Below are 10,000 nucleotides of genomic sequence, written 5' to 3'. Positions count from 1 at the left end.
GCAAAAATTCAAATTTATTAAAAATATGATCTTATGCAAGTGGGTTGGACAATTTTTGGTCCAAATGAATTACAACCGTCCAAAGAGCCATTGAAACTCCAGTTTTTCCGGCTTGTAAAAATTCCCACTTTTTTCGGATTGGATGGTTCACACCCGGTGTGGACCATTTCTCAAACTTCCGGATTGTACGCGATCCAAATTATGGATGTAGGCAATACTTTTTTGATATTTTGAAAAAGTTCAAATTTATTAAAAATATAAAATATGAAATCTGCAGTTTGGAAAAAAAATTGGAAGTTTGAAATCTGAAGTTCAACAAAAAAAACGGCGCAAAAATCAGCAAAGCGGGGGCAACTAAGCGGATGCGGCCAGCCGTCAGTGAAAAATGGCCCCAAAACTGAGCGCATGCGGCCAAGCGTCGGTGCAAAATGGCCCGAAAACAGTCCCGTCGGTGCCCCCGTCGGGCTAAAATGACCCGAAAACAGTTCAGCTGGGGAAAATTAAGCGGATCCGGCCAAGAGTCGGTGGAAATTGGCCCGAAAACAGCCCAGCGGCAAGCGGAAGCGGCTAACGTTGGGGAAAAGTGACCCGAAAACAGTTAAGCGGGGGAAAACTAAGCGGATGCGGCCACGCGTTGGGGAAAACAAAGCGGATCCGGCCCAGAGTCGGTGGAAATTGGCCCGAAAACAGTCCAGCGGCAAGCGGAAGCGGCTAACGTTGGGAAAAAGTTACCCGAAAACAGTTCAGCGGGGGAAAACTAAGCGGATGCGGCCACGCGTTGGGGAAAACTAAGCGGATACGGCCAAGTGTTGGGGAAAAATGGCCCGAAAACAGCCCAGCGGCAAGCGGAAGCGGCTAACGTTGGGGAAAAGTGACCCGAAAACAGTTAAGCGGGGGAAAACTAAGCGGATGCGGCCACGCGTTGGGGAAAACTAAGCGGATACGGCCAAGAGTCGGTGGAAATAGGCCCGAAAACAGTCCAGCGGCAAGCGGAAGCGGCTAACGTTGGGCAAAAGTGACCCGAAAACAGTTCAGCGGGGCAAATTTTTGAAATTTTTTTTGAAATTTTGAAATTTTTTTGAATTTTTGAAATTTTTGAAGTTTTTTTGGGTTTTTGGACTTTTTTTGAATTTTTGAATTTTTTGAATTTTTTTGAATTTTTTTGAATTTTTTGAATTTTTTTTGAATTTTTGAATTTTTTTTTTTTTTTTTGAATTTATTTGATTTTATAAATTTTTTGTGATTTTTTGAGATTTTTTTGAATATTTTACATGGGTGATTTCGACTTGGGGGATTTTCAGGGGGTGGTAACCCTGGGCGTGGCTAGAGCCTCAAAATGCATATTCCCCTATAGGGGGGCAAGGTTTTCAAAAATGGGTGCCCCCTCATGTACACGCGCGTGGGTGTACATGGCCCCGTCGGTGCCAGCGTGGGTGGAAAATGGCCCGAAAACAGCCCAGCGGCAAGCGGAAGCGGCTAACGTTGGGCAAAACTGACCCGAAAGCAGTATAGCTTGGAAAATTAAGCGGATGCAGCCAATTGTTGGCGAAAACTAAGCGGATACGGCCAAGTGTCGGTGAAAAATGGCCCGAAAACAGTCCAGCGGCAAGCGGAAACGGCTAACGTTGGGCAAAAGTGACCCGAAAACAGTTCAGCTGGGGGAAATTAAGCGGAAGCAGCCAAGCGTTGGGCAAAACCAAGCGGATACGGCCAAGAGTTGGGGAAAAATGGCCCGAAAACAGCCCAGCGGCATGCGGAAGCGGCTAACGTTGGGGAAAAGTGACCCGAAAACAGTTAAGCGGGGGAAAACTAAGCGGATGCGGGCACGCGTTGGGGAAAACTAAGCGGATGCGGCCAAGTGTCGGTGGAAATTGGCCCGAAAACAGCCCAGCGGCAAGCGGAAGCGGCTAACGTTGGGCAAAAGTGACCCGAAAACAGTTCAGCGGGGGAAAACTAAGCGGATGCGGCCACGCGTTGGGGAAAACTAAGCGGATACGGCCAAGAGTCGGTGGAAATTGGCCCGAAAACAGTCCAGCGGCAAGCGGAAGCGGCTAACGTTGGGCAAAAGTGACCCGAAAACAATTCAGCGGGGCAAATTTTTGAAATTTTTTTTGAAATTTTTTTGAATTTTTGAAATTTTTGAAGTTTTTTTGGGTTTTTGGACTTTTTTTGAATTTTTGAAATTTTTGAATTTTTTTGAATTTTTTTGAATTTTTTGAATTTTTTTTGAATTTTTGAAATTTTTTTTTTTTTTTGAATTTATTTGATTTTATAAATTTTTTGTGATTTTTTGAGATTTTTTTGAATATTTTACATGGGTGATTTTGACTTGGGGGATTTTCAGGGGGTGGTAACCCTGGGCGTGGCTAGAGCCTCAAAATGCATATTCCCCTATAGGGGGGCAAGGTTTTCAAAAATGGGTGCCCCCTCATGTACACGCGCGTGGGTGTACATGGCCCCGTCGGTGCCAGCGTGGGTGGAAAATGGCCCGAAAACAGCCCAGCGGCAAGCGGAAGCGGCTAACGTTGGGCAAAACTGACCCGAAAGCAGTATAGCTTGGAAAATTAAGCGGATGCAGCCAATTGTTGGCGAAAACTAAGCGGATACGGCCAAGTGACGGTGAAAAATGGCCCGAAAACAGTCCAGCGGCAAGCGGAAACGGCTAACGTTGGGCAAAAGTGACCCGAAAACAGTTCAGCTGGGGGAAATTAAGCGGAAGCAGCCAAGCGTTGGGCAAAACCAAGCGGATACGGCCAAGAGTCGGTGGAAAATGGCCCGAAAACAGTCCAGCGGCAAGCGGAAACGGCTAACGTTGGGACAAAGTGACCCGAAAACAGTTCAGCTGGGGAAAATTAAGCGGATGCAGCCAAGCGTTGGGGAAAACTAAGCGGATCCGGCCCAGAGTCGGTGGAAATTGGCCCGAAAACAGTCCAGCGGCAAGCGGAAGCGGCTAACGTTGGGCAAAAGTGACCCGAAAACAGTTCAGCGGGGGAAAACTAAGCGGATGCGGCCACGCGTTGGGGAAAACTAAGCGGATACGGCCAAGTGTTGGGGAAAAATGGCCCGAAAACAGCCCAGCGGCAAGCGGAAGCGGCTAACGTTGGGGAAAAGTGACCCGAAAACAGTTAAGCGGGGGAAAACGAAGCGGATGCGGCCACGCGTTGGGGAAAACTAAGCGGATGCGGCCAAGTGTCGGTGGAAATTGGCCCGAAAACAGCCCAGCGGCAAGCGGAAGCGGCTAACGTTGGGCAAAAGTGACCCGAAAACAGTTCAGCGGGGGAAAACTAAGCGGATGCGGCCACGCGTTGGGGAAAACTAAGCGGATACGGCCAAGAGTCGGTGGAAATTGGCCCGAAAACAGTCCAGCGGCAAGCGGAAGCGGCTAACGTTGGGCAAAAGTGACCCGAAAACAGTTCAGCGGGGGAAAACTAAGCGGATGCGGCCACGCGTTGGGGAAAACTAAGCGGATACGGCCAAGAGTCGGTGGAAATTGGCCCGAAAACAGTCCAGCGGCAGGCGGAAGCGGCTAACGTTGGGCAAAACTGACCCGAAAACAGTTCAGCGGGGGAAAACTAAGCGGATGCGGCCACGCGTTGGGGAAAACTAAGCGGATACGGCCAAGAGTCGGTGGAAATTGGCCCGAAAACAGTCCAGCGGCAAGCGGAAGCGGCTAACGTTGGGCAAAAGTGACCCGAAAACAGTTTAGCGGGGGAAAACTAAGCGGATGCGGCCACGCGTTGGGGAAAACTAAGCGGATACGGCCAAGAGTCGGTGGAAATTGGCCCGAAAACAGTCCAGCGGCAAGCGGTAGCGGCTAACGTTGGGCAAAACTGACCCGAAAACAGTTCAGCGGGGGAAAACTAAGCGGATGCGGCCACGCGTTGGGGAAAACTAAGCGGATACGGCCAAGTGTTGGGGAAAAATGGCCCGAAAACAGCCCAGCGGCAAGCGGAAGCGGCTAACGTTGGGCAAAAGTGACCCGAAAACAGTTCAGCGGGGGAAAACTAAGCGGATGCGGCCACGCGTTGGGGAAAACTAAGCGGATACGGCCAAGGGTCGGTGAAAAAGGGCCCGAAAACAGTCCAGCGGCAAGCGGAAGCCGCTAACGTTGGGCAAAAGTGACCCGAAAACAGTCCAGCGGGGGAAAACTAAGCGGATGCGGCCACGCGTTGGGGAAAACTAAGCGGATACGGCCAAGTGTTGGGGAAAAATGGCCCGAAAACAGCCCAGCGGCAAGCGGAAGCGGCTAACGTTGGGGAAAAGTGACCCGAAAACAGTTAAGCGGGGGAAAACTAAGCGGATGCGGCCACGCGTTGGGGAAAACTAAGCGGATGCGGCCAAGTGTCGGTGGAAATTGGCCCGAAAACAGCCCAGCGGCAAGCGGAAGCGGCTAACGTTGGGCAAAAGTGACCCGAAAACAGTTCAGCGGGGGAAAACTAAGCGGATGCGGCCACGCGTTGGGGAAAACTAAGCGGATACGGCCAAGAGTCGGTGGAAATTGGCCCGAAAACAGTCCAGCGGCAAGCGGAAGCGGCTAACGTTGGGCAAAACTGACCCGAAAACAGGTCAGCGGGGGAAAACTAAGCGGATGCGGCCACGCGTTGGGGAAAACTAAGCGGATACGGCCAAGTGTTGGGGAAAAATGGCCCGAAAACAGCCCAGCGGCAAGCGGAAGCGGCTAACGTTGGGGAAAAGTGACCCGAAAACAGTTAAGCGGGGGAAAACTAAGCGGATGCGGCCACGCGTTGGGGAAAACTAAGCGGATGCGGCCAAGTGTCGGTGGAAATTGGCCCGAAAACAGCCCAGCGGCAAGCGGAAGCGGCTAACGTTGGGCAAAAGTGACCCGAAAACAGTTCAGCGGGGGAAAACTAAGCGGATGCGGCCACGCGTTGGGGAAAACTAAGCGGATACGGCCAAGAGTCGGTGGAAATTGGCCCGAAAACAGTCCAGCGGCAAGCGGAAGCGGCTAACGTTGGGCAAAACTGACCCGAAAACAGGTCAGCGGGGGAAAACTAAGCGGATGCGGCCACGCGTTGGGGAAAACTAAGCGGATACGGCCAAGAGTCGGTGGAAATTGGCCCGAAAACAGTCCAGCGGCAAGCGGAAGCGGCTAACGTTGGGCAAAAGTGACCCGAAAACAGTTCAGCGGGGGAAAACTAAGCGGATGCGGCCACGCGTTGGGGAAAACTAAGCGGATACGGCCAAGAGTCGGTGGAAATTGGCCCGAAAACAGTCCAGCGGCAGGCGGAAGCGGCTAACGTTGGGCAAAACTGACCCGAAAACAGTTCAGCGGGGGAAAACTAAGCGGATGCGGCCACGCGTTGGGGAAAACTAAGCGGATACGGCCAAGAGTCGGTGGAAATTGGCCCGAAAACAGTCCAGCGGCAAGCGGAAGCGGCTAACGTTGGGCAAAAGTGACCCGAAAACAGTTCAGCGGGGGAAAACTAAGCGGATGCGGCCACGCGTTGGGGAAAACTAAGCGGATACGGCCAAGAGTCGGTGGAAATTGGCCCGAAAACAGTCCAGCGGCAAGCGGTAGCGGCTAACGTTGGGCAAAACTGACCCGAAAACAGTTCAGCGGGGGAAAACTAAGCGGATGCGGCCACGCGTTGGGGAAAACTAAGCGGATACGGCCAAGTGTTGGGGAAAAATGGCCCGAAAACAGCCCAGCGGCAAGCGGAAGCGGCTAACGTTGGGGAAAAGTGACCCGAAAACAGTTAAGCGGGGGAAAACTAAGCGGATGCGGCCACGCGTTGGGGAAAACTAAGCGGATGCGGCCAAGTGTCGGTGGAAATTGGCCCGAAAACAGCCCAGCGGCAAGCGGAAGCGGCTAACGTTGGGCAAAAGTGACCCGAAAACAGTTCAGCGGGGGAAAACTAAGCGGATGCGGCCACGCGTTGGGGAAAACTAAGCGGATACGGCCAAGAGTCGGTGGAAATTGGCCCGAAAACAGTCCAGCGGCAAGCGGAAGCGGCTAACGTTGGGCAAAACTGACCCGAAAACAGGTCAGCGGGGGAAAACTAAGCGGATGCGGCCACGCGTTGGGGAAAACTAAGCGGATACGGCCAAGTGTTGGGGAAAAATGGCCCGAAAACAGCCCAGCGGCAAGCGGAAGCGGCTAACGTTGGGGAAAAGTGACCCGAAAACAGTTAAGCGGGGGAAAACTAAGCGGATGCGGCCACGCGTTGGGGAAAACTAAGCGGATGCGGCCAAGTGTCGGTGGAAATTGGCCCGAAAACAGCCCAGCGGCAAGCGGAAGCGGCTAACGTTGGGCAAAAGTGACCCGAAAACAGTTCAGCGGGGGAAAACTAAGCGGATGCGGCCACGCGTTGGGGAAAACTAAGCGGATACGGCCAAGAGTCGGTGGAAATTGGCCCGAAAACAGTCCAGCGGCAAGCGGAAGCGGCTAACGTTGGGCAAAACTGACCCGAAAACAGGTCAGCGGGGGAAAACTAAGCGGATGCGGCCACGCGTTGGGGAAAACTAAGCGGATACGGCCAAGAGTCGGTGGAAATTGGCCCGAAAACAGTCCAGCGGCAAGCGGAAGCGGCTAACGTTGGGCAAAAGTGACCCGAAAACAGTTCAGCGGGGGAAAACTAAGCGGATGCGGCCACGCGTTGGGGAAAACTAAGCGGATACGGCCAAGAGTCGGTGGAAATTGGCCCGAAAACAGTCCAGCGGCAAGCGGAAGCGGCTAACGTTGGGCAAAACTGACCCGAAAACAGGTCAGCGGGGGAAAACTAAGCGGATGCGGCCACGCGTTGGGGAAAACTAAGCGGATACGGCCAAGAGTCGGTGTAAATTGGCCCGAAAACAGTCCAGCGGCAAGCGGAAGCGGCTAACGTTGGGCAAAAGTGACCCGAAAACAGTTCAGCGGGGGAAAACTAAGCGGATGCGGCCACGCGTTGGGGAAAACTAAGCGGATACGGCCAAGAGTCGGTGGAAATTGGCCCGAAAACAGTCCAGCGGCAGGCGGAAGCGGCTAACGTTGGGCAAAACTGACCCGAAAACAGTTCAGCGGGGGAAAACTAAGCGGATGCGGCCACGCGTTGGGGAAAACTAAGCGGATACGGCCAAGAGTCGGTGGAAATTGGCCCGAAAACAGTCCAGCGGCAAGCGGAAGCGGCTAACGTTGGGCAAAAGTGACCCGAAAACAGTTCAGCGGGGGAAAACTAAGCGGATGCGGCCACGCGTTGGGGAAAACTAAGCGGATACGGCCAAGAGTCGGTGGAAATTGGCCCGAAAACAGTCCAGCGGCAAGCGGTAGCGGCTAACGTTGGGCAAAACTGACCCGAAAACAGTTCAGCGGGGGAAAACTAAGCGGATGCGGCCACGCGTTGGGGAAAACTAAGCGGATACGGCCAAGTGTTGGGGAAAAATGGCCCGAAAACAGCCCAGCGGCAAGCGGAAGCGGCTAACGTTGGGCAAAAGTGACCCGAAAACAGTTCAGCGGGGGAAAACTAAGCGGATGCGGCCACGCGTTGGGGAAAACTAAGCGGATGCGGCCAAGTGTCGGTGGAAATTGGCCCGAAAACAGCCCAGCGGCACGCCGAAGCGGCTAACGTTGGGCAAAAATGGCCAAAAGCGGTGGAGCAGGGCGGTCTGAATCTATGCATCCACATAAAATGGGGGGTAAACCTGGGGGATTTCCAGGGGGTGGTAACCCTGGGCGTGGCTGGAGACCCAAAATGCATATTCCCCTATAGGGGGGAAGGATTTTTGGAAGAGGCAGCCCCTCATGTACATGCCAAGCGGGGTGTACATGGCCCCTGTGGGTGCCTCTGTCGGTGTAAAATGGCCCGAAAAACAAGATTATGTTACCCGAAGACACGATTATGTTACCGAAAAAACACGGTTGAGCGGGGGCAGTAAGCACGGTTGAGCGGGGGCAAAAAACACGGTTGAGCGGGGCAAAAAACACGGTGCAGCGGGGACAAAAGACACGATTTTGTTACCGAAAAACACGACCCGTCGGGGGCAAGGAACACGAATATGTTACCGAAAAACACGGACCACGCGGGTTGAAATCCCCAGCCGTAGAGCCGGCGAAACACGGTGGGGCAGGGCGTCTAAGCGTGGAGGCGCCCGTAAGACCGATGCGGGTTGAAATCCCCAGCTGTAAAGCCGGCGAAAAGCGGTCGGGCAGGGTGACTCCGCGTGGAGTTTCGCCCGTAAGGCCGATGCGGGTAGCCGCGCGGGTTGAAATCCCCAGCCGTAAAGCCGGTGAAACACGGTTCATTGGGGCGCCTAAGCGTGGAGGCGCCCCGCAGAGACCGAGCGGGTTGAAATCCCCAGCCGTAAGGCCGGCGAAACACGGTTCATTGGGGCGCCTAAGCATGGAGGCGCCCCGCAGAGACCGAGCGGGTTGAAATCCCCAGCCATAAAGCCGGCGAAACACGGTTCATTGGGGCGCCTAAGCGTGGAGGCGCCCGCAGAGACCGAGCGGGTTGAAATCCCCAGCCGTAAAGCCGGCGAAACAAGTTCGGGCAGTGCGACTCCGTGTGGAGTTTCGCCCGTAAGACCGATGCGGGTAGCCGCGCGGGTTGAAATCCCCAGCCGTAAAGCCGGTGAAACACGGTTGAGCGGGGCGCCTAAGCGTGGAGGCGCCCCGCAGAGACCGAGCGGGTTGAAATCCCCAGCCGTAAAGCCGGCGAAACACGTTCGGGCAGGGCGACTCCGCGTGGAGTTTCGCCCGTAAGACCGATGCGGGTAGCCGCGCGGGTTGAAATCCCCAGCCGTAAAGCCGGCGAAACACGGTTCATTGGGGAGCCTAAGCGTGGAGGCGCCCCGCAGAGACCGAGCGGGTTGAAATCCCCAGCCGTAAAGCCGGCGAAACACGTTCGGGCAGGGCGTCTAAGCGTGGAGGCGCCCGTAAGACCGATGGGGGTAGCCGTGCGGGTTGAAATCCCCAGCCGTAAAGCCGGCGAAACACGGTTGAGCGGGGCGCCTAAGCGTGGAGGCGCCCTGCAGTGACCGAGCGGGTTGAAATCCCCAGCCGTAAAGCCGGTGAAACACGGTTGAGCGGGGCGCCTAAGCGTGGAGGCGCCCCGCAGAGACCGAGCGGGTTGAAATCCCCAGCCGTAAAGCCGGCGAAACACGTTCGGGCAGGGCGACTCCGCGTGGAGTTTCGCCCGTAAGACCGATGCGGGTAGCCGCGCGGGTTGAAATCCCCAGCCGTAAAGCCGGCGAAACACGGTTCATTGGGGAGCCTAAGCGTGGAGGCGCCCCGCAGAGACCGAGCGGGTTGAAATCCCCAGCCGTAAAGCCGGCGAAACACGTTCGGGCAGGGCGTCTAAGCGTGGAGGCGCCCGTAAGACCGATGCGGGTAGCCGCGCGGGTTGAAATCCCCAGCCGTAAAGCCGGCGAAACACGGTTGAGCGGGGCGCCTAAGCGTGGAGGCGCCCCGCAGTGACCGAGCGGGTTGAAATCCCCAGCCGTAAAGCCGGCGAAACACGGTTGAGCGGGGTGCCTAAGCGTGGAGGCGCCCCGCAGAGACCGATGCGGGTTGAAATCCCCAGCCGTAAAGCCGGTGAAACACGATCGGGCAGGGCGTCTAAGCGTGGAGGCGCCCGTAAGACCGATGCGGGTAGCCGCAAGGGTTGAAATCCCCAGCTGTAAAGCCGGCGAAACACGGTTGAGCGGGGCGCCTAAGCGTGGAGGCACCCCGCAGAGACCGAGCGGGTTGAAATCCCCAGCCGTAAAGCCGGCGAAACACGGTTCATTGGGGCGCCTAAGCGTGGAGGCGCCCCGCAGAGACCGAGCGGGTTGAAATCCCCAGCCGTAAAGCCGGCGAAACACGGTTCATTGGGGCGCCTAAGCGTGGAGGCGCCCGCAGAGACCGAGCGGGTTGAAATCCCCAGCCGTAAAGCCGGCGAAACAAGTTCGGGCAGTGCGACTCCGCGTGGAGTTTCGCCCGTAAGACCGATGCGGGTAGCCGCGCGGGTTGAAATCCCCAGCCGTAAAGCCGGTGAAACACGGTTGAGCGGGGCGCCTAAGCGTG

Source organism: Carex rostrata, chromosome 10, assembly GCF_964058835.1.
Source record: "Carex rostrata chromosome 10, lpCarRost1.2, whole genome shotgun sequence".
In the NCBI taxonomy this organism is placed as follows: Eukaryota; Viridiplantae; Streptophyta; class Magnoliopsida; order Poales; family Cyperaceae; genus Carex; species Carex rostrata.
The sequence above is the reverse complement of the archived record's forward strand: the minus strand, read 5'-3'. Positions refer to the sequence as shown.